Genomic DNA, 25170 nt, shown 5'->3' on the forward strand with positions numbered 1-25170 from the left:
GGGTTATGTAAGAGTCCATCCATTTGTACATACGAGGTGTGTCCGAAAACTATCCGACCTTCATTAATATCTCCGCATTGGTGCTTATCTTCGTCCTCCCGGCCATCCTTCGTAGTAGTAGTCCCCATTTGATTGAGCCACACGCTCCCAGTGGTGCTTCCACATCTTAAAACAGTCCTCGAACGCAGATTTTGAAATAGCCTTCAGCTCGCATCACTATTATGTCGTCTCGAACCGCTTTCCTTTGAGCGCCATTTTCAATTTTGAGAACATCCTAAAGTCGCAGGAAGCTATGTCGGGACTAGACGGAGGCTGGCGAAGCTGTACAATCTTGCGTTTTGCCAAAAATAGCTTTCGTACACAAGGTTTAATGAATACGCTGGCGCGTTGTATCGTGGGGAAGAAGCCAGTCACCGCTTGACCTGGGACGCGGTCGTTTTCTTCTCATGACATCACACAATCTTTTCAGAACTTCAACATTTTATTCTTTGTTGATCGTCTGGCCTCTCGGGGCAAATTCGTTGTGCAAAACACCCTCAGAATCAAAAAGAATAAAAAAACGCATGTCGGATACTTTTCGGACAAACCTTGTTTAAACGGCAATAATGACGGCAATTTGATTGAAAGAAAATACCACGTTCATTGTGTACACTTTAAGGATGAACGTTAGAAATTTGACACATGTAGAGTAATTTAAGTTCCTAAAGTGGATATTGATGAAAAAATTGTTATCATATAAGTTCAAGGATTAAGAGGGTAGAAGGAATAGCATTCCCTGGGAATTGTTCCACGACTTAATTGGAGGCGGATTTGGTGTCGCAGCAAGGAACATTGAAGCTATTCCATCGTATAATTGTTTTTCCTTCCTACAGGAAATTAATGTTTTTTTTCTCTTTTTGAGATATATATCTAGAAAAAAATGCATATGTTTTCTGTATTTCAGTACATGTAACATAAATATGCCCAGGTGCGCCTATATACACTTTTACGGGCAATTATTTTCTAACGGACCAATATCGAAATATATGGAAGTAAATGTCATTATTGAAAATACACTGTGAGAACCATGCACTTGGGCTATTACCAATTCATCCTATATTAAGTTTGATTGCAAAATTATTTTAAAATCCAATGAATAGGCGAATTAATTAAAGTAGATTAAACGTTTACATGAAATTTTTTGCAAAATTACTAAATAATGATAAACCCTTCAGGCTATTTAGAAAATTATTAAGTGACTTATCGGTAATTTTTAATTCAATACTAGCCACGATTTTTTGTTATTTTTCCAAGGCTTTTTTTATTGATAAAATTGATGTACTACTCTTAAATTTATTGGAAGCTAATAATAAATTTCCCAGATTTGAAACAACGTGATTCATGACAAGAAGGCAAGCCAGAAAACGTGGGGGTCGGGATTGGTGTAATGGCTAACGTACTGGCTTCCTACCCAGAGGGCTCGGGTTCAAATCCCGGCGGTTTTGAATATTTTGCAGTGTTATCTCGATCCCTACTTGAGGTGCTTTGTGGAGGGCACTTTGAGTGAGTATGCCGTCCGTCGGATGGGACGTTAAGCTGCGGACCCCTTTGCACCTTTCTTTAAGAGTAGGCTAATGCCGACGCCGGGTTTCTTTCCACCCTTCATCCTTTCCTGCCCATCCCCTAAGGCGCAAATGACCTCAGCTGTCGGTCGCCTCCTCTAAATACTACTACTACTTGCTGCAGAATGAAATTGCGAAATAAAATTAGCTAAAAGAATACGTACAGTTAAGATTCACAATAATTTTATGATAAATCAACAAAAAATATCATCACTAAGATGACAGAGAACAGGGAAAATGAATACTTAGGGGATAATAACTTTGGTTCCAGGAAGGGAGAGGCACGCGTGATGCCATTGGAGTAAATGGCATCACCAATATAGAGTAACATAAGAGGAGACCCATCATGATGTAGACCTCAGCTGTTGGTCGCCTCCCTTTTAACTACTTCTATGGGTGCAATTTCAGCCCCCTCTAAAGACAAGTACACTAACTGAAATTACCCTCAATGATATGTTATTTTTTTTAACCCTATCAAGAGTGAAATGCCAACACTCAACAACACCAAATAATTGTTCCGAGTGTAACTTAAACCTACTACTACTATACCCACTACTACAATACTACTACTACAGAAATCGCTTGAATGAGATGAACTTTTTATGCAGAAAGTATCCTAGAACCAAACACTTGCCAGCTTTGGTGTTACGGGAAAATTGAAATCAAGAGAAGGCAAGACATCAGCCTATCATCACAATAATAACTAGGTCGAAGTATTTCTTGTATATTTTTATGTACTTTATCTCATGTTGTGAAGTCTCAGAAAAAATATGAAGACCACATCACCCGGAAAAGAAAGATCCATGAGGGAAAATACACTCGAAGACAAAGAAACGATGGAGGCAAACATTTTGGCAAATTTCCCGAGGATTTTCGAAAATTCTTGAGAATAAGATGCCATGGGAATAAACAAGAAATAGGCTTTAATATCCAAAAAGGAATATATTCCTTCCCCATCTTCAATCCCCATGAGGAAAGGGAGCGGTTTGTGAGATTCTTTTTCTTGTCGGAAGATTTCATTCATGCATGCAAATCTGGAAGAGAATGTGGACAAGCGAAAAAGAAATGCAGGAACATCATAAAAAAATGAATACCGTTCGCCATGTCTCGCTTTGGGTTTGTCAACAGAGATTTGGAGTTTATCGGTGACAACGAGATGACAATTTTCAGCTAAAATATGCAATAAAAAAGCTGTTGGTTTGCTTTCACCTGCCTGTCAGAATCCAAGTGAAATAAAAATTTTACAGTTGGAAATATTCAAGAAGTTTTCGTGAAGTTATCTTCATATTCTTCTTTGTTATTTCATATAGATTCATAATGCTTATGTATTCCTTTGTCCTGATTGGATAAACAGTAAAACAAACATTATTTTTTGAGAGTAATCTTAAAAATTTATTGCAATGCATAGGGAACGATAGTATTGTTTGATAATTGCTCAATTAGATGTTTCTAATGTGAAATGATTGCTTGAAGAAATTTCATAATTGTTACATTTTTAATGTTCATTTTTCTTTTGCATAATTACTTCAGCCATCAGCATAAGCAGTATTTGTGAGGGATAATATGGTAGGGATAGGATACACGGGGAATTAAGAAATGGTGGAAAGAAACCCGGCGTCGGGATTAGCCTACTCGTTATCGATAGGCGCCGATGTGTCCGCTGTCTAACATCCCATCCGAAGGACGGCGTACTCACTTAAAGTGCTCTCCACGTGTCAACCCTTGAAGTTATCGAGATATTTCTGAAAAAATTGCAGCTACCTCCGGGATTTGAACCTGGAACTTGAAGGTGGGAAGCCAGTACGCTAGCCATCGGACTTTCTTGTTACCCTCCGCTTTATTTCATTACCTAATCAGACAAATGAATTGAATGAAACTTTAATACGGAACTAAAATGACAACACTCATTTTGGTGAAAGTACGTATTAAACCGGAACTCTCAGGTAATTATCCTGTAAAAATAAGTAGGAAAAACTATGGAAAAAGATGAATTAGTGACAACTATTAATATTATGAATTATTTGAAAGCTTTATTGAATAATCGCTTGAAGTTATGAAGATATATGAAATTAAACAACTTAGCTTCGCAATACGATAAAAATCGCAATTCATCTTACTTAAAACTCAGTTACGCTCAGACCAGAGATAGTTTGAACACATATAATGTAATGCTATCAATTTATGTCCTATGGAAAGAAGATATGAGGCGTCGAAATAATTTTCCATTAAATATTTTGAAGGTAGGATTTCTCAAAGGCAGCTGGACTGTATTCACTTATTTAAAACGACTGAATCAAACTTCGCCATATAACATATCAGCATGACATTAATCCAAATTTCCCAAAGACATTACGCTCAATTTTTCATAATTATTTGCTGAAATCACTCAACTACAGAATGCAATGGACTGAACTTCTTCCGCAGTGTGAGATAGTCACCCAAGGCAATTTTCCAGACATTATCCTAAGATAGAGATTTGACCGAGTGGTGGTGTGGAAATAAAATTAATCAATAAAAACGACTGAACTGGAGAACACTCCAATAAATACTTTGCCCATCAGCAGACGAGGCACGAACTTAATGAAAATTAACTGGAAGAAGGCCTTTGATTCGTATGCTTTGCTTTATTTTCGAAGCACGTGCCGAAGATTAGTTGCAGAAGATAGAGTGTGATGCTGACGTATGGGGAAAATAATGAAAAAATAAGTGCTGTGAATGCACGGTGGTGAGATAGTTAATTTTTATTTACAAATAGAATAAATGTAAAAGCATCGAATTTTGATAGAAGACTCGCGAAATTGCCTTACGTTGCGCACAGAGTTCTCGATTTGAATATAATTAAATAAAAATATGGATCAAGGAAGAATGTACCAGTATTAATTGAAGAAACAAGATTTTGATAATATTCTGACAGTAATAAGTATAGTGTTCTTTATTTTCACACAAAATCTATGTGGAAGAGTAGGGAAGAAAAATCCTTTTTGAGCCCAGCGTATTAATTCCAGAAAAATCTCAAATTAATGAAATTATTAATGCGTATTGTAGGTACATTACTTGCTTACCGTTTATGTTTGAAAAAGATCGTTTCTCACTTATCTTTGAGTAAATGAGCACTTTGTTCTGACCATAATGAAAAAACAGAAAACATTAATTTGAAAAAATTACTATAACCAGTATGAACGTTCGTTAGCTTTCACTATTACTTTCATATAGCCCGTACTAATAATGGCTATTAGAATTTGAAACAAGTACTCAAAGCGCTTGATGAGTGGAAAGGAAAACAATCATGCTCTCAAACATACTTGTCTTTCATGAAACTAAAAAATTAAGGTACTTTTCGAAATCGTTACCCACTCCCCCTAGAGTTCAGGATTTAGATTTATCTGAGATGAAATTATTGGTGAGTTAATTCAGCATTTCATATGTTATTACGAGGAGAGTGACATGTTAACAGTAATAAAAGATGGAAGAGAGACAAACTTTTTCCCTTTGTACGTGAATCGGAAAGGCGTAAATAGATATTCTCGGGAGGGTTGAGGTTATGATTTTTTTATACGCAGTGCTGGCGGTCGCTGGAGGAAATTCCTGGACTGATGATGCGGCACAATCGAAGGAAACGAGGATCTGATTGGTACGCAGGGCCGAGCCTTCCCTTCCATTTTATTTCCGCCGGAGCTCAGAGGCGGGAGGAGGGTGGGGGAAGGGGAGGGGGGGAGCGAAGGGTGGGTGGATGAAGAGACTGTAGTAATTTGTTAGCTGGTGTTGTAAGAGCAATGGACCACCCGGATAACTCCCCCCGACAGCCGTATTTCCGTTCCTATGGGATGTAAAAAAAATGGACCGTAAATGCGCCCCTTCCTTTGAGAAAGCAAAGGAATGGAAGAATATTATTATGAACTTCTTTTTTTCTCGATTTGGAGATTTTTTTACGCCTCAAGTGCGTTCTGGAGAAGACTTTAGCAGATTTAATTAAGCACTTTATACTGATCAAGGTCGGAGTATACTTTGAAGTCGTTAATAAGATTCTGAGCAGCTAAAGGGTTCTCTTTGTGACAAGTTAAATTATTAACCTTGCAAAAACCACTTTTAAAAAGTATTTAATTTGATTGAATATGAATGAGGAGGGATTCAATATTTCAATGATATTTATTACTACTGAAATCCTGATGCAGATCCAATGAATAGGGAAATGAAAGAAGGAAATAGTGTTTTGAGAAAGTTTAATTTTCATCTCGTTTGGTCTTATGCGTAGATTTTTTCTTTTCCGTTTCGTTGGCATCCAGAGTTAAACAATCATATAAGAGTATATCTGATTCATGCGAAAACTAATGCATGGTAAGTAATCTTGCATTTTAAATATAAAAATTTGATAAAAATATAAATTATGTAAATTTTATCGCAGAATCAGTGTTTTATTTCAAAATAATACATATTTTATAAACATGGTCTACCCCAAAAAAATTAGTGGAATAAATCCGTGGAAACCTTTATTTCAGATCAAAGTACCAATCGCTAAAACCCTGCAAAGCACCACCTTTGTGCATATCAACAAACCGATACCAGCGCCTCTCCAATGCTTCTGGTACGCCTCCTGGAAGGCGTCGACGGAACCTTCGCTCAGGCACCTCGTCGTGGTCTATTTGACATCATCCAGTGGTCCAAAATGGTACTCAAAAGTGGTTGTACTTGGGTCGTACTCAAAGACCCATGTTTCGTCAACATTAACCACCTATTCTAAAAAAAATCGGGTCACTTTCACCGTGGTCCTAGAGGTCCAAAGCAAGGTTGTCACACAAAAGCAGTCTTCCGATAGCATCTCTGGGACCATATATGCACACCTTTCTCATGGCTAAATCTTCTGTAAGAATGCCATGCACTGTGTTTTTCTGAATATTGCACTCTACTGCTAACATCTTGACACTTGCGTGGTCAATCAATCGATTGAGCATGCGTCTCACTTTTTGCACATTTTCATCACACTGTGTTGTTGATGGATGTCCAGGGCGTTCCTCATCGTCAAACCCCTTTCTCTTCTGCCGGGGCATTCCTCCATCTCCACAAACATCCTTAACCATGGTAATGGTCTTCGAACCCGATTTTCCGAGTTTAACACAAAATTTCATCGCACATCATTGCTCCATGGAAAGTGGCATCGTGAATTCGTGACGCCACTTTCGAACAGGGGTTCAGTCTAGCAGCGATCCGCAGGCTGTAACGGCCCGCGGACAACTGACGCGGGTCGTGTTGCTTTCCCAAGACCTCTCGCCATTTTCCCCGCGACAAATCGTCCCACTCCGGTCGTCTACTTCGTCATCAAAAATCGTTTTAATTGATTTCTGGGAAAAACCCGTACAATACAATATTCCAATTCAATATAATATGCAGTTTCTTGTGAAATAATATTTATGGGTGCCTTGGCAAAATTAATTTCATTTAGTTTCAAATTTCGCCTATAAAAAAGCCAATAGGCATATTACTTGCATTATTCAAAATTAATGAAATTGAACCAAGCCTATTTTAAGCATATTATTTCTTTGAGTTGAATGAAGAGGTAAACGACCTTTCATATGATGGGTAATTGAATTGATAATGCTGTCGAAATAAAGAGAAATGCGATTTGAAGGACACCATTTTGAGAGGGAATGGTGTTTTTGTACCTAACGACATAAAATGAGTAGGTTCAATTTACTCCCATAAAATGGCTTCCAAAGTGCAATTGCTGTCACATTTTCTTTGTGTGGTACAAGAATTTCAATTATCTTACTAATTCATTCAGCGTCTAAAACATTTAAGTCCAACTTGAAAATGTTTCGAATTTTAGCTACTGTATTCAAATTAATCAGTGAAACCTATAGCCATAAGTTTGCAGATAACCATATCCTTCTTTTATTTAAAGCAAAATAATAGAACCGCGTTCCAATTTTTTTGCTTGAATGCTTAAAGCTTAAGCTACTTTTTTGATTTTTTAGAATTACGCTTTCATCGCACGGGAGAACTTACATGCACTAAGCCTAGGAAAAGTGTCTGTGGCCTTTGTATTTGAACCCACTGCAAACTTTTGTTACTTCCCCTGGTACAATAACATATTCCGAGGTACCTTGCCATAATCATGTGCCAATTAAAATCTATTTACATTTCTTCGTAGCATATCATCAGAAATTTCAAAATCTGACGGCACACTCTTCGGAATTTCTAGGGGAGCTAGCACATCCAGTCTTCACTTATTAGTGGGTCTCCAATTCTCTAAATAAAGAATAGTAGCTTAGGTATTTTATCAGTTTTTTGGGTAAATACGAAGATGGATGGATATAGATATAAAGAATAGGGTTTGGAACACATAGAAAGGACAAACTAAGGAATGGTGGAGAAGGTGCAATAGAGGAGATTATTAGTGCAGAAAAGTTTCCTTAAACAAGAGTTGAACCACGGATTCTTGACTTGCCGGGCCGATTCGCTCAACTGTCGATGTTTTCGAGATAAATTAAATTACAATCAAATCTGCGGGGGATTTCTGCAACCAACTGCCCCCTGCATACAAGTATACCTGTTCGATTTCACCTTCCCCAACATGACTGGGTTTGTCCTTTATATGTGTTCCTATATCTTTTCCTCATATCTGTATCCATGTGAATGTATATATATGAAGTCTTTCCAGAAAGTAGCTTAGAGTTAGAAAAAAAAATCAACCTGGTGACAAGATAAAGCTTTATGTCGGCCTGTCTCGAGGCTAGGCTGAACACTCCGGTCCTCGTCGTGGACATTGGTGCTTTGGCCGTTTTAAAACTGAATGCACCCCTGCCTCACTCCACCTTCAATTATCATTCCGTCTCCGCGCACTTCACAAAGTCGTCTATGATTTTCTAATTGCTTATGGTTTTTTGCCAAGTAAAACCTAACCACAGATCACACTTCACAACTGGCGGGATTTACTATAACAGCGCACATTGTAACAGCTCGAAGTGATCAAGGTAAAAGTACACAGCCTTCACACCACCACAGTAGGGTACGTACTGAATGTACGGGCGTTTAGATAGCAAGATGGTGGTGGCTCTAGCCCTACCCACAGCCACACTAGGCCGAAATGTAAGTTTCTTTATGGTCAGCCTGCGTTTATATATATATATATATATATATATATATATATATATGTATATAGGTCTTACTTGAAGAAGGCCTCCGAGAGGGCCGAAAGCTCGAACAATTTACCGTGTGAGTGTCCTTTTAAATGTTGCTATTCTATTTGTGTTCTATTGTGCCGTCCCATTATATATATATATATATATATATATATATATATATATATATATATATATATATTATGGAAGGATTAAGATATATATATATATATATATATAATACGTATCTTAATCCATCGTTTGGAACGGCTAATAAACGTAAACTTGACTATAATAATGTAAGTCGAAGGAAAAAAGCACCTTATTTATTTAGGAATAAATGGTATGTGTATTTTTAGTGGCACATTATGCAGCTAAATACAACAAAAATTGATATTCAATGATTATTATTTTCAGTCTGTGTTGACATTTATTTCATTAAAAGGTTCCTTGGAGCCACAAAAGTCACCTAAAGACAATTTTAGCCTCTAGGTTCCATTTGGATATTCACTTCGGCGTATGATTTGTATCTTGAAAACACTTAAATAGCATAAGGTTGAAAGTACGCAAGATTCGTAGCAACGGAATCATATTTTTTTCAAACCACTCATATATTTTAGTTCAAAGCTGATAAGAGTATAAATCAATTCGTGGAGATAGACATTCCCGCCTTAAATACCTCTTAAGACACTAGTAGGTAGGAAGGAAAGCCTACCACCTTCTTTTATCTTCCCTTTTTAATTACGAACCAAGTGTCTGAAGCTTTGGGTACTCTCACCCCACTCATCCTACTTCTTCGAAGTTCACCTTCCTGCACTCTACTCATCCATTCGAGGCAATCATCCAAGGAATATTAAAACTGCAAGCCGAATACATTTCCTAGGATTATTTGCGTAATTCCCCCGCATAGGACGACCGAACTGCCTCGTCAGGGATGAATGATTACCTCCTGGAAGGTAAACCGCCGGAGATGACTTGAGAGTTTAGAGAGTTGCGGGAATGCAGGAATGAGGTAAAGAGGATGATTTGGGGAAGGGGGAGGGGGAGCTCGGGTCAATGCATTAGAATTTTCAATATTCAAGGAGACAGCGAACCAGAATCGTCCTTTCACCTCATTCAATTCGTTTTTGTGAGTCAATGCAGGTTTACACGGCTCAGTGGATGTTAGAAATGAATTTTATTAATGAATAAGTTTAAAAGGATATATATCTCGGCTAAAACTAATGACATATTCATTGAATAATTGTAGATACATAGTTTGATGATATAATATCAGGCGCGATTACTCATGAGTTATTAAAAGGACGAATCAAATGAAATCCTTGAAAGTGCACTGAAATTTCGAATTCTGTCCCGCTGCCCTGTTAGTTGGCAATAGTGATAGGTTTGATGAGTGTCCCACAGTTAGCAGCATGGTGCCAGAAAGTAACAAAATGGTGCAACAATAGTGTAAACATGGTAACTGCATTTTCAACATGAACCACAGAGGAGCATTTCTTTGTTGAGTAGTTAAGAGGAGAGAAACTTTGAAATTCATCGATGAATGAATGTTGGTGATTCATCTCTGTCACTCCCACAAGTTTCCATGTGAACTAGGCAGTTCCCAAACAACATCAATTCTCTAATATACTCCCCTTGACCAGGTAAGGCACACCAAGTATTGACATCACTGGCTTAAGTAGCAGTTAAAGCAATGGTCTATCTAGAATTTCCATCAGGTTTCAAAGTGATGGAATATCATGGGGAGTATATATGAAAATAATACTGAAAACTAAGAATCTTTTGTATTCGAGAAATCACAAGGTTATAGATATATAAGTTTCAAGGTTTTTATTTGACTCTTCCTTGTAAGTCTCTACTACACTCCCTTCGAAGACACTCTAAGTAAGACACTCCCTAGTGAGACACTCTACTCCCTCCGTACTGTACTGATTAAGACATTCCACCGATGGAAGTTGACACAAATTCGCGATTTGAGCAAAATATATGAAAATAGGAAGTTCTGGCTTTTCATTACTTTGTTGTTTCATTCAAATACCAAGTGAAGTGTTTTTTTCGCTCACCCCTATCTTAAAAATCTTTGAGTTTTCGTCCAATTTCTCGTTAAACTCATAAAAGTGACCTAATGAGACGGTATAAAGAGTCTGTTCCATAAATAATGGGAATGGAATGGATATGAATTTTTGCCACCAAGGCAGATGGCTGGAGTGGGTTGATTAGTGGTAGGAAAGGTAATGGGAGATCTTATGAAAGCAACGCAACCCGCATCAATTGCCTGCGGGCATTTACAGTGTGCAGATTCCTGCTAGATTGAACCCCTTTTTGAAGATCATGTCACGACTTCACGATGCCACTTTCCACGGAGCAATGATATGCGATAAAAATTGGGGCTTAACTCGGCAAAATCGGGGTTCAGAGACCTTGTCCACGTTTAAGGGTGCTTATAAAGATGACGAAATGCCCCAATTGATGGTTTTCTGCTTGCACAGGATGTTCTGGGAGGGTAAAGAGAAGGTTGACGATAAGGAATACCCTGGATATCCATCAACAACAAAGTTTGATGAAAACGTGCAAAGAGTGAGACATGCTCAATTCTGATTGACCTCCAAGTGTCAGGATATTAGCAGAAGAGTTCAATATTCAGAAAACCACAGTGCATTGCATTCTAATAGGAGATTTATCTATGAGAAAGGTGTGCCAAGAGGTCCCCAAGGTGCTGTCAGAAGACTGCTTGTTTGAAAATCTTGCCTTGGACCTCTAGGACCACTGTGAAAGTAAGCCGAATACGTTTAGACTAGGTGTTTACTGGTGAAGAGACATGGGCCTCTGAGTACGACCCAAGTATAACCCCTTTGAGTACCATTTTTGACCACTGGATGTATGTCAGAAATGCCATGACAAGGTGCCTGAACGAGGGTCCTGTTGATTCCTAATAGGAAGCATTCCACAACTGGAGGAGGCATCGGGCATTGGTGTGTCGATACATTTGGGTACTCTTACGAATAAGTTTAGCAATTTGTATATTGATCTGAAACAGGTTTTTTACCCAGATTTATTCTTATTTTTTTTGGACAAATCTTGTATTTATTGAGTAGAAGAGGTTTCATCCTTTCTCACTCAAAGATTGTGTTCTTTCAAACTCACCTTGTACTGTAAAAGGGATAGTAAATGTCTCGTTATACTTGCTTATTGAATGTCGCAGCCGCCAAGAACCAAATTCAAATTTAGCCTGAGTAAATATTACTTCAATCAAATGTCATTCGAGCTGTTGAAAAATTATTGAAACAGCCGAGACAATTTCATTAACATTTCGCAATGTATGCAGGGTTTAAATTTGATATATCTGATGCATAAAAAGTAATTGTGCATTTGGATGACAGACTTTTTTTATGACCAAAATATAAGAAAATCTTCCTGTGAACCAACTAAGGCAGGTATTTTACTCCGGCAAGTATAACACTACAGCTTATATACTCTAGCAATAAGAGTTCTCAATCAAGGCTTGTTAACCTATCAGTGAATAATGGGATTAACAAGGAAAAGATATCGAAATCCTTTTGACTTATTCTATTGTGCAAAATAAGGATCACCTAATAAGTTTTATATACTAAGTAAATGATAATTACAAGTCCTTATCATGATTAACAAATACTTTAAAACAATGAGCGGGCTTAAACAGCATATTCTACAGTTTTAAGTCTGATTTTGGTCATATTAACTTAATTATATGTATTTTCCTACTTGAAAATTTATTAAGGTTCTGTGTTTACAACTCAGATAAACCCAAGGTTTGATCCAGGTTTTAATGATGACCCTATCCGATAATTTTTCTAGTTTTCATTTGCGAGACTTAGGCTCCTATCCTGAATTACTTGAAAATCCGTGTTTCCTTATACCAACATCTTCCTTTCAATATAGACTTCTCTGCGTCTGTTTGTCCTTACTTGTAGATTCGCAACTTGCATTCTCCTCTCCACCGGGTAACTGCTAAAATGTTATGAGGGCCTTCGCATTTTCGGACCAGAAATGGTGCAGAACGTTTACCATAAGCAGTAGTAAGTTGTTGGTAGAAGTTGGAAGTCACGGTTACTGGAGTTAGGGCTAGCATGTAATATTGATTACTAGCGCCGCTCACCAAGTTTCAAATCACGAGGATGATATGCGTTTTTGCCAATGGAATGTTTCTTAAATGACTTGGATGTTAAGGGAAGAGCTCTTCAGTTACTATGCGCCGTTCAAAAGTTGGGTCGTTGAAAGTGACGACGCCATAAATCCACTGCAGTGAGCGGGTAATCTCACGTCTGCCTCAACGTCTCTCTCTAACTCTCTCAAACTATCCTTGAAAAAATTTGCCATTTTGCTCTTAATTCGAAGTAACCGTTACTCGAAGAACTTAAACAGTGTCAGGCAGGTTATTCAAATTGCATTTGTGACCGTATGCCCAACCATTGTCAATTTAATATCCGCAGTAATTATCGCCTAGATTAGTTTTTCGTTGAATGCAGATGAATCTCACTTCGAGCCAAGCCCTGTGGCGTGAAAAATTTGCATTAAGGGAGCATTTAACCCTTATCATGTCTATTACGGTACGGTTGATAGTTTCATTGGGTAATGAGGGAAGGAAACGACGATAGATCAGTGTGTAGACCGATCAGTTACTGGATTCTGAGTCCCTAGTTCAAATCCCGGTTGATACATTTGGTAAACTCCATTTGAAAAATAAAAAATTGCTAACTTATGTTCAATGGAACATCATGGAGACTCAAATAGGGGCATAACAAAAGACACTGGTCAGCCTGACTGTTCTGCATTTAATTATGAATTTAATCGGTTTCAGAGCAGTTGTCACCAACCGGTGTTCCGAGAGCGAATATTTCTGGTCCGTGGAGAAATTTCAAACGAGCTGCAAAATATATCACACTTGCATTTTCGTTAATTGAGTGTGAACAAATCAGGTGTCCTTATGATTTAGTATAAATAAATGCCTTTTTTAATTTTTAATTCTATCTTTGTCTAAAACACTTTTTTGGGTTTTTTCTTCAGTGAGTCTAGTAAGTATAACGTTCATTGTTGTATTTGCTTAACATCTCTTTTTAAAAATGAACGCTTGAACTTTTTTTCACAATTTCACTTTGAAAAAATATACCAGTAAAATGATATGTAATAAAAATGTAAATATTATAAGAAGACTATGCTCATTTCCATATTGCACTAAGTACGTGTTGAATAAAATACTTTTAACCCAAAATGGTCTGTTAGCCATTATCTCAAATGCAGCTGTTAACAGTGAACTGTGATCAACCAAACAGGTATTTTCACCGCCATATTTGATGCAAACGTTTTTGTTCATTTTTGAAAAATAGATTTAATTGCGTTTTCATTCACATTATACCTAAAGACTTGCTCTCTAAATTTAGAAGGACGCGAGAGGTAATTTGGAAAAAAATGTATACATTTATCGTGGACATTCCCGTTACGTATCGGGTAAAAAATTGCTCGATTGATTGAAGATGCAGGACGAAATGTTATTTACGGCTTATGTTACTTGAAATATATATTATTGTTATCATATGCCTAAGTGGCGGATAATGGTTAATTGAAAATCTTTTTCATATTTATAGTCTTGCTAAGGTACACATACGTTAATAATTTAAATAACCTCAGAAGATAGCCATGTTGAGATTATCTGCGTTTTAGTTAGCTTAAAAAAAAGTTAATCACCGAATATTGGAGGAATTGAGCTCTCACCTCTATCTACATAAACTGTCAATGCATAAACTCTTTCTCTTCATTAATCATGTATTCGCGGAAAAGGTAAAAAAAAGTCTCTATTATTTGTATCATGAAGTCAGTGTTTCTATTTTGTATACGTTATAGTTACTAAAAATTAATTAGAAAAACCCTGAAATGATATGGTAGCATAGTTAGCATCCAGGTTTATCAAACCTAAACCTAAAAAAATACGAGCCCAAACCTAAAAAATACAATTATATTTGTTATTGCTATAACAACAAAGATTTTAAGTATCTTTCGTGGCGTAATTAATTACCACGGCGATGAAGCATATTTCAATAGTTGTCTTCTCGATTAATGGATTTGGAAATATAATCAATTTAGCTTATTTGATGTTGTATTGATATTATTATTGCTGTAATATGTGTTGTACCGACATTTCTGACTTCAATCATTGACAGAAATGGAAAAATAAGTGCGCTGAAACGTAAATTTATTTGCAAGCGTTCTAGACAATAAAATTCTGCGAAAATTCTTCTTTTCTTTTGTTCTTAACTCTTTGTACCCAACTGTCTTTCATTTATGAATGAAAGAATTGTTACTTAGACTTAGTGGAAAATATTTTATTTAAATGTCATTTAGGCATTTCATTCAGAAAATTGCAATTTGTTTGACTGTTTAAACATGCCGCCTTTTTTTTGAGAGAAAACGTTTATGTGAAATTTTTTTCATGGTCACAACTGGCGCGCATGATGTTCAAATTTACGTTTCCCGAATTCTTATTCGGCATTAATTGGAAGAAGCTGACTAGTTCAAAACTTGAAAAAAAGTTCATTTTTTAAATCGATAATTGTTATTCTCATAAATGAAATGAAATTGAAACAGAATTTGGAGGGAACCCAGGTACAAGTACCAATTTTTCTGAAGGCGCAATCTTGCGAGGGTCTCTTCGTGTTTTTAATGAGAACTTCAAAGTTCCACAGAAGTGTCTTCCAGAGCGTGCCACAAAATAATATCTCAGTTTGGACACTACTGAGATTGAACATTTTGAATATGAAATACTAATTAGACAGAAGAACGCATACGACTTCACTACTACCGCCGTACGTGTAAATAAACGCAGTGGAAGTCCTTCGCATGGTTTCTCGAGAGTAAAAAAGGGAGACACAGCATACAAACAAGGAAGACCTTCGCGAGTAGGTGAGAGTCGTTGGAGCGAATGCTGGGGATGATCAATTTAGGAGAAAGAGTGTCGACAATGGACCGAATGGGAGAAGGAGTGTGCGGACGTGAGGGTTTGTACCGATGGGAGAGACCGAGAAAGAGGGAGTGGGGGGGGGAGGAAGAGGGATTCAGGGAGTTGGGGTCGGGGTGTGGAGGAAGGGATGCAGAGCCAAAGTGGTGGGGGGGGGGGTAGAGAGAAGGGGGTGAGGGAGGGAGAAGTGAGATGGGAGGGCTGAAGGAGAAAATTTGCGTTGAATCCCAAAGAGTGGGCGAGCAAAGAAGGGGAGGAAAAGGGAGTGGAACTGATCCGGCTTTCGCAAATTACTTCTCTTGGGAAAGCAATTTGCATGCATATGGATTCAGCACTCCCCATAGGAGTGAGGAATGGGGACAATAGAGGATGAGGGGGGGAACCTGGTGGAGGAGAAGCGATTTTTCTCCTCGTTCGCTCCGTGCCTTTGAAAGATGAAGGGTGTGAAGAGATATCTGAAACGTAAATAAATATTCTTAAATTCTCCCCGCCCCGCCCCATCTCGCTCTCTCTCTCTCTCTCCACTTCTAGATAGCGAATATCCTCCGGTAAAGAAATAATACAAGTGTAAAAGAAAATGTCGAGTCGCCATAAATTGACTGATTTTTTGAAGAAAAAATATAAAAAAAATGAAATCCAACTTCATCTTTTGGAGCGGAGGATGGGTTGGCTCCTTGGGGCTGAAGGGTCGATCGAGACTTATTTGGAGTCAGATGAAGCTCATTCAACGTGGCATTGATTCGCATCGTTAGAATGCAGTACCCAGAGTTCCCTTTTATTCGAATTCGTGGAGTGGATATGCTTTCGTGATGTGATGCGAGATTATATATTGCAACTTTCATGAATCTTTTTTCACCTCCCGACTTCGAAAATGCTAAAATTGTCAGGGTTAAATAGTCGGTCAAAATTCACAGTGCATCCAATAAATTTAAATATCAGGGAGACACCGGAAGTTCTTGACCAGAAGCCCAAAATATGACCTTGACCGTTATACTGCAGGTGAATTAACTACGAAGACTCGCCTATAAGTTATCCTTTAGGTCACCTCATTTTATGCATGGAGTTTTGATGGTTTTAAGAGTCAATATTGTTTATAAAATCCGTGCACACTTTTGTTTCAATTACTGAACGCTCTTTAACTTGCGATGTCACATTTAATATTTATGAGTTGAAAAAATATCGCAGTATTTGGTGAAGCATTCGAAGAAAACATTTTCTATTTCCTGAATACTCCCACTGAAATTAACCCTGTATGATGCACTGAAGCGGTGTTTGAATAATTCAGTAATGAAATAAATAACTCTTTGATCCATATACATATCATTGCATTTCTGGGCAATTTGCAAGCGATTTGGATGGTTTACCACTTAAGTTTTTTTTTAACGTCGCTGAAAATTTGAGGAGTCTTACATAAACACTAGGAGAAACAAACTGACAGGTTAAGTGGGGGAAATGTCATTTTCATCTCTTTTGGCAAATTACTTAATTTCGTGTGGCTTCTTAAATTTTATTTAGACATTGCCCTAGTTGAATGACTGTCATTGTAGGATGTTTTTTTACCATTATTTCTTTTATTGAGTAGTGACTTGTGGATTACTTAATTTTGATTAGTAATTACCTTTAATGTCTTATTGTCGTTCCTAAAATATTTTCTGCCGTTATTTCATTTATTTAGTAATTTGGATCCTTAAAACATACTATATATATATATATATATATATATATATATATATATATATCATGTTATACAACTTTTAGCTATCCGTAATGGGATAAAGTAATCAATTTTTACAAAAGGGCGAGAAAAGTGAATGTTAATTGGTGTTAAAAATGTTAAAACGAGTTGGGGTACCAAATGCCAGAACGGCGGCTTTGTAAAAAATATCCGATAGTATAATTCAGACTCTTCGGTTTTTATTTAAGTTCAATGAGAAATGTAATGGAGAGTCGTCATTGTAATATAATTACAAAATAGAAGTTAATTTGAAGGAGACATCTTGAAATCGCACATTTATTAATATGAATGTTTCGTTTTTGGCGCAGTGAAAAAAGGGACTCTTTTCAATTATAATTTATGTTAAAACTTTATTTTTACATCTAATTTCATTATTAAGAAGCTCGTATAATGTGCTATTACGAACTCGTAGAATGCATTTTGAATATACAATTAAAACTCCTAGTATACTTGAGGATATTGGTTGAATGTCTCGGTTAAAAAGCAATACTCTACGCGTGTCTATTTGAATGGTTTCAGATCTCCTGTGAGCACTAATCCCTACGGTGATTTTTCAATTTGGAAGTTTTCCTTAAATTTTATTCACCAACGCTTTCCCAGAAGTTCACAGAAAATAATACTGTGCGGTTTTGTTGGTTTTCATTCCGCCTGAGAAAGAGTGTGTGCAAGCCTAGGATTTCAGACGTCTCCAACATTGTTTTTAAAGGTAGGGTGACATCCCCTCTTAGGAACAGGGGATGTCGCAAAAGAAGAGGTATTTTTTCTGATACTTTGAAAATTTTGAGTTCGATGGTTTTAGGCTCAATTTTGTGGAAGTTCATGTTCGTGAATTATAGAAGAAAATCTATTTCTCCGCTATATTTTATTAGGGTACTAGTTTAAACGCTGAAACGTCGTCATGAGGTGATGATGATGTCGTTTAAGCATTAAAACTATGGTAGTTTCACGTCAATAAAATCCGGGGGAAATACATTACCTTATTTGTTTCATTTAGAAACTTTTAGCTGCTCCTTGCCTTAAGTTTAAATAGTAATGCAATTATGAATCGTAAAACATAGACTTGATAATTAATGATGTATTGATTGAGATACGAACGGATGACGATGATTTTTTGGTAAACCAACAGCATAAACTGAACATCTTTTCTGTTTTCTCTGTTTTCTATGGTTATAGACTCTGCTGGACTGTACTGCGGGTGTTAACTGTTCTGTGTGACTGAAATGATTGAATTGATGAATTTTGATATTTCTCGAGTTTCTCGGATATCTTCAAAATTATACATAGCTGCTGCCTCTTTAGCGCTAAATTGAATTTAAATGAATTATATTCTGCATATAGGTACGTTGGTTAAAATGCCGATTAGGTTTAACTGTACATATTTAATTTTAAAAGTTCCCGTCGTGAACATGTTCCCTCCATTTTACCTTTTATGAAAATTCAAGAGTAATCAGTTATTTTTTACATTACTTATATGTGAAATTATTGTACTATAATTGATTGAATTGACGGCGTATGCATATTTCAGATACTCCAACTAAAAGAGTTTAACCGTCTCTTTGAGGATATTCATATCACGATGAATGTGATGTTTGTGTTAAAAACTGGGTGGTTAAAATTATGCATGTATGTATATATATATATATATATATATATATATATATATATATATATATATATATATATATATATATATATATATATATAAATGTATATATAATATAATTGTATAATATAAACATGAAATGGGAAACCATCGGCCGTAAAGCTCAAAGATTTATTTTTCAGTATGATCCAATTTTCCACAACTGATTTACTGCGAATAAACGCGGATGAAATAAAAATTCCTTTCCACTTGATTAAATGCCAACTGGAATAAAATGTGGTTCCTTTTATGATGGATTCAGGTACTATAGTAATCACTTGCCCTTCCTGGGAAGAAGAGAATTCGAGAGTCTTTTGTAGAAGTAGCTCCAAACGTAAATCTGTTCCATGCATTACCAAAGTGAGTACTTTCTCAAAATGAGAGTCGTTTCCCCAATTATTTAGTGGAAATTGGTGTCTAATATCGATCGGATGAACCTTTTTGTGTATCACTATTATTAGGAGGGCACAAATAATACATTTTGCTATTTTATTCGTGACAAGTTATAAGTATACATGGATTATGGGACATTTGGCGTGATTTGCGTGGGTAATAAACATCACCTTAACCACGTCTATTAATTTTTAAACTATCGATCCATCCCATCAGGAGGAATTATTATTAAACCTGTATGATATTTTCTAATTTTCTGGTTAATTATAATTATTGAGGCTTCCTTTAATCTTGATTAATGTGTGTGTCTAGAAAACTGTAAGATTTTCCGTGAAATTATGCAGCATTCCGTCATTTAACATGACGGAACGTTGCATATTTCCGGAGAGAAAAGGATCATCTTATTTAGAGCACGAATGGAAGTAAATCTTATGGTAAAGTTTGGCGTTGTTTTTTAATGAAAATCTAAATTTTAAAGAAGAAACCTTGTCTTCTATTTCACTATCCGAATGTAGGATACCGAGAAGTTCATTTCTTAATTTTTTTCACTTCCATTCTAAGCAGTATTGTATCTAATTATAACAAATTTTATTGCTCTGCTTTCATTAAAATTTCAACAATATGTACTCATTAAATGCATAAATAGATTGTGTCATTTTGAGCATACTATCTGGGTGAATACTCTGCGCAATTATAATTCACGTCAATATTTTTTAGTTTCTTAGAGAACACGTCAAAAGCCATGTTTTTCGTCAAATTTAATGACAACGACACGAAACCCGTCATTGATTGGATGTTGTGGATCGCATATCGTTCAAAAAAAATCCTTACCAAGGATCGAGGTAGCTCCTCTTGACTTGTTAGATGTAATGTGACCGTGAGACGAGTTGGTGTTCCGGTGGTGGTCGTAATTTCCGAGCGAGGCGTGCAATGGAGCATCAAATGAGACGTCGGAGCGGGGATACCCTCTGGGAACGAACCGTTTGATGGGAAGGACCCCGCAGGACGGAGGGACAAACTGTGGGGATATTTTTTGTGAAAGGGCTCCGGTGTCTCGGGAGACTGGAGGTTAACGAGGGAAGCTCTCTCCTCTACGGCATGATTTTCTCTCGTTTTCGGAGAATCGAGGATTTTTAGCGAGGGAAATGATTCCAAGTATTCCCTCCTTCCCTATTTTCTGGTAAACATGCGAGACTTGGGAGGAATCTGAATCTCTCTAAGAACAGTTTTGGCACGTGTAACGGAGGAAACTGATTGCTTTGCACATAGCGGCCTGGGTTGACGCGCATGGATGGCGGGAGAAACGGTATCACTTAGATATTATGTAGCAAATTGGATCAGTTATTCATTTGAGAAAAATACGCTCTAGTTTCACGGTGGTTATGTCGCAATAGACTTTGTCCCCTAATACAGCTCATTCGAGCTATCCTTGTTTCATTTTTAAGTGTAGTAAATGCCTCTGCGAGCCATGCGTGACTCTTAAATTCTCAGCTGTTTTATCTGCTTCCCTTACCGTGCTTCTATTAACATCTAGGTAGAGCATCGAAAGCCTAGTCTTTGTTGGTGACCCTTCGCTCATAAACGAACGAACACATGTCATTGGTTTCTGAATCTGAAAGGACTTCCGTAGGAAAACTAATTGTGGGAGCTGTCAATACAACCGCCATGTTTTGACAAATAATAATTTTATGTCGAGTGAAATCTTATTGGACAATCCAAATTTTCCAACGAAGGCGCCTAAAACATTTTATGGATCTGCTTCGATTCCAATGCGGGTAGGATTTCTCAGCATAACGAGGTCCTTCGTTGAGTTTTGCTCGGGGGTACACATACGATATAATGCCACTTGTCTAAAAGAGTTGTCAGGTTTGTGAGTCGAGTACCTTTCAATATTTAATTTGTTGAAATCAAGAAAAAGCCAAATAAGTATTCCATATTCTCCGACAAACTAATTTACTCTAATTTTTTTGACGTAAAAATGGGTTGTACGGACAGAAGTGATTGAATTATGACATAAACTATCCCGAAGTTGAAACTTTGTTATCGAGACACGATTATAGTGCCGTTTCATCTATTCTGTTGTTCATTAATGTGCGATGCTATCGATAAAAAAACACTTGACACAATTTACTCAATTTATTAATCGAAATATCTTCATCTGATGTAGAGAAAAATATAAAAAATGAACAATGACGTATATATTATTTACTTTACAAGTTTTCCCTGTTTAGAAATGAAAACTTTAGTTCACAGATGTATGTGGAAGTATCTTTATTTGGTAGATTAAATATCAAGTCCTGTGAATGGAAGACCAGATGTTAACAACGAATACCTATCTAATTTTTAAGATTTTTGCTCTGTTTTAATAAAAATATCCGTCAATGAAAATTGCAATGAGTTTGAAGAATAGAAGAAAAAGGAGTAGGTTAGGCGCGATGTATAGAATTGTTAAAAAGAACGAAGCGTGGGAAGATTTATGGCAAGGGATAGAAAAGCCTAACTTTAAGGGAAAAAACGACCATAGTTTCAAAATAAAAATAAGGACTCAAAAAACAAATAAGAAAAATACTCTTTTTTAAAGAGAACTATTATTGATTGGAACCAGCTGCCTGGAGGTTTGTTTGAGCCCTTTCCATCCAATTTTAGAAGTTTTAAGTTTAAATGTAAAGAAGCCACTGGGTAATAAACTTCATTGTAGTTATGAAAATATTTGTATGTGATGTGGACGGCATTTTGTATGTGATGTGGACGGCATTTTGTATGTGATGTGGACGGCATTTTGTATGTGATGTGGAAATTTGTTTGTATGTGGTGTGGAAGTGCCATTGTATGCAAAAATATTTTGTCTCTTATCTGTTTTTATATGTGTTCGTATGTAATTTTCTTTGTAAGAGTTATCTTTGACCTAACTTGACCGTTGCCACCAGGAAAATCGCCTAATTGCAACGTTATTGTGTAAATAAATAAAAATAAATAAATGAGTTCCAAGTTTGTTAGTTGCAGTTGTATTTGGTTCAAATAAAGGTAATTGAATCCGATTCAGCGATAATCAAAATGTTTATAGCCAGAAATAATGTTTCCGAAAACTATTCCATCGTATGTTCATGTCCGACAACGAATTAATCTGATATTAAAGTAATAGGATATCAAATTCCACCGCATCGGGAGGGTAATGACAATTTATGAATAACTTAAAAAGAAAACTTAAATCCGTAATAGGCTTGTGGTCATTACTTTGATCTTTTCATTGCCCGTTTTTTATCGGAAAATGAAAAAAACCTCGTGTTTGACAATTAAACTCTTTAATTTGACATTCACCGGCGCGTAAGCATTCCTATTTGGCAGAGTGTAGAGGCTTTTAATGATAGAACAAAGCATTTTGAGCCCATTGATCGGAGCAATGCAGAGGAAAAGTTGGAATGAGTTCAAACGTCCGGAATCGACGCCGATTAAACGCGGTTGATGGAGACTGGAAGAGGCCCTCAAAAATGCATGGGAAAATGAATGGCGTTGGTTTTCCATGTTTTCCTTTCTAATCCAAGCGTGATGGGGTTGTTGGAAAATATCTGGGGGTGCTGTTAAATTAGCTATGGCCATTCACATGTATAGTCTTGTGTTTTATTTAGGATTGGGGCGGTGGGTGATATGAAACACAAAAGGGTTTAATATCCTTATTATTTCCTCGCGGTAGGAGAAGAGAGAGAGAGAGAGAGGGGGGACTGATTGAAGGGCAGTGAAAGCGTAAATCACAAGTCCAATCTTTCCAGGTCAAGAGGTCTTTCTACTTGAAATCGCCGGAGAGGAACAAATGTTTCAGAGAGCGTAATAATATAGTGACCGATGCAACTATCCCTCCTATCTTTGGAGGAAATAGACGTGGTGGGAGTGATGTATCGTGCCGCATGATGCAAATTGAACAACAAAAGGTCGAATGGTGGCGTCTGTTATGAATTGGTCCTGCGACAGATGAAAGCGACAGAGTGGCATTTTCAGTAAAAAGAGATTCATCCGAGACACTATCGAAGGATCGAAATGAATCGGCAGAGTTTGATCATAGGCTGCTACATCTGAGGGGACTTCACTGCGGGGCACGGATCACGTGACATCAAGGTCGTGGACGCTTGCGGATCCGAGCGGAGGCATCGGGTGCGCTCGGGGGGAGGACCCCGATAGGGACAGTGCTTTCCAACTCTTTTATACCGTTCAAAACGTGCCCAGCCGTGCGATTAGACTTATTTCAGAAAAAGTTTTTAAAAAATGTACTAAAGCCACGAATGTTTTTTTGCAAGTGGAGGAGGGGGAGTGATTCGACATTTCGCTGTGGCATCGATTTTGTTTTTGGACTTTTAGCAGACTTGTGCTTTAACTCGTAGGAGTTAGGACTTGTCGACAAAATGCAACTAGTTCAAGTATTCGCTAGCTTAGGGAAAGGTTCGACAATTATCCGCGTAATTTCCCTGATTCCGAGGATTGCAACGTTTTCATTGTGCAAAAACAAATGGATCAAATTGAAGTGATTTTTTAAATATTTTCAGGCTGCAGTTATAGAAGAATAAACATTTAATAATAATGGTAATACAAACTGTGCCCGTGGAAATTTGAAAAGAGACGTTATTAATATCAAACGAAATTTGAGAAGGGAAAAAATGTGAAAAATATTCTACCTGTATTTTTCACTTATACCAAAACCATAGATTTTCAATTACGGTTTCCGCATTGCGTAGGCACGTTTACTATTATAAAACGACTTAAGAGTATAAAAAACAGCTATATTGACTTGTATAACATGATTCCCAAATCAGCGTGTAAGATTGATTGCTACAGGTCTTTTATTCTGGCGAAATAGGGACCAAATGGTCCCAAAACTCTTTCCCTGAGGTATCTTACTGGAGACTTTTGACCTCTTCCCTAGTTTTGCGATTTTCAGGTGTATTATACTAGTTGTATCGTAGTCCTAATTCATGTTGTTGGGGGAACTTTTCGAGGATATTTAACTATACAACTAATTAAAAGTAATGTTGTGAGTCTACTTCCGTTTGTTATTGGGGAAGTTATCATATAATACTGAGTAATATATAAACCCTTCTTCTTTAATCTATCGGCTTTTAATTTATATTCGTTTAAAATTATCAATAAACCCAAGAATATTCCTTATATTGCCACTAATAGTAATTCCTGATATTGCCAAACCCACTCTCTGAAGTTAATTTCATTATATCAGTGCCTACTTCTTTTGAAGGTTAGAGGTTAGGTAAAAAAATAATTTTTACCGATTTTTCCAAACGAAGATTAAAATGAAATATTCCTTTATTAAATGAGGTTTTTCAGCATTACTCATATCTCCAATCAAAATATTCTATCACCCCGTTTATTTCGAGAACTAATTTGCTCTTCTACGGCATGCAACACACATACTTTTGTGCCTTCATTTTTTTTCATTCCGCTCGACTCGACTTTCTCCAATATCCCCCCAAGCCGATATCTCCAGGGCTTTCGGTCTCCTTACGTCCTGGACGTCCATAATACCTATTGGATACTTTTTCGTTATTATTATTATTCCGCCCTCGCCCTGATGCTCGGACAAAGGACCTCAACTTCCGAGTTTCTCCTGAAAGGGCTATTATCAGTGTTCGGACAGGGATAAATGACGCCGCATTGATCAAGCGTTGCCAGGAACGGCACTTCATCTCGACTCC

General features: G+C 37.0%; 1 protein-coding gene across 1 annotated transcript in view; it reads right to left on the minus strand.

Annotated features, from left to right (window-relative positions):
- LOC139697769 (uncharacterized) overlaps positions 1-25170 on the minus strand; it is a 387739-nt gene that overhangs the window by 46421 nt on the left and 316148 nt on the right. The gene's annotated exons all lie outside the window — the stretch shown is intronic.

This window comes from Hetaerina americana, unplaced genomic scaffold (genome assembly GCF_022747635.1).
Source record: "Hetaerina americana unplaced genomic scaffold, ioHetAmer1.1.p SCAF_8, whole genome shotgun sequence".
NCBI lineage: Eukaryota > Metazoa > Arthropoda > Insecta > Odonata > Calopterygidae > Hetaerina > Hetaerina americana.